Genomic DNA, 1,140 nt, shown 5'->3' on the forward strand with positions numbered 1-1,140 from the left:
AAAAAAAAAGAAAAAATCGGAGAAGCAGAACTAGATCCGCCGCTACCAGATCCGCCACTCCAACATAAAGGAGTCATCGGACTAGCTCTAGCCGAATCAGTTTCCTTCTTCAAATAACCTCCAACGCCACCAACATTAACCCCTAATCTCGAAGGTCGTGACCGCCGTTGATGAATCCCCCACCGTAATTCAGGTAGATTTGCTACCGGATTATCGGATTTAACCGTTCCGGCGTGTTTGAGTCGGAGAAGAAGCTCCACCAACATAACGTTGTCTGTTAAAGCCGTCTCCACCCACTCATCCGCCATCTTAGGCTTCTTCCCAGATGTTATTCTCATTGAAATCGGCTCAAAGGTTACAGAAGCNTTGTTGTTATTTTCATACCCACGATTTTTCAACTAAATCAAAATCTCAATTTTACCCCGGTTATCTAATTAATTTTTAATTTTTAATATATAAAATTTCGGTTTTCTAATAACCATATCAAATCGAGTTAATCGGTATTTAATTCTCTTAAAACCGTTTCTTCAACCTTCCGCTATCGGGTTGAATATTTTTTTGATTCAGATGGAGCAGACTCGATCGGGAAACAATTCTGGGCGAGTTGTTGTGTTCATTTTTGTTTTTTTGGATCATACAAAAAAAAAAAGAAAAAATCGGAGAAGCAGCATTAATCAAACTCATGCCCAAGTAAGGACGCATGGGAATCATCTTCTGTTAGTCTGGTAATTAAAAGTATGACGGCTCGTTATAGAACTCAAAGACTCGAACCCAGAATTAGATCGAGTAGCCATCCACATAATCAAACCCTATAAACCCATTCTCCTCCTCTTTTCCATCTCTCTCTCTCTATCTTTTTCTCTTCATAGCCGCCGCTTCTGTAACCTTTGAGCCGATTTCAATGAGAATAACATCTGGGAAGAAGCCTAAGATGGCGGATGAGTGGGTGGAGACGGCTTTAACAGACAACGTTATGTTGGTGGAGCTTCTTCTCCGACTCAAACACGCCGGAACGGTTAAATCCGATAATCCGGTGGCGAATCTACCTGAATTACGGTGGGGGATTCATCAACGGCGGTCACGACCTTCGAGATTAGGGGTTAATGTTGGTGGCGTCGGAGGTTATTTGAAGAAGGAAAC

This window comes from Camelina sativa, chromosome 17 (assembly GCF_000633955.1).
Source record: "Camelina sativa cultivar DH55 chromosome 17, Cs, whole genome shotgun sequence".
NCBI classification, from domain to species: domain Eukaryota; kingdom Viridiplantae; phylum Streptophyta; class Magnoliopsida; order Brassicales; family Brassicaceae; genus Camelina; species Camelina sativa.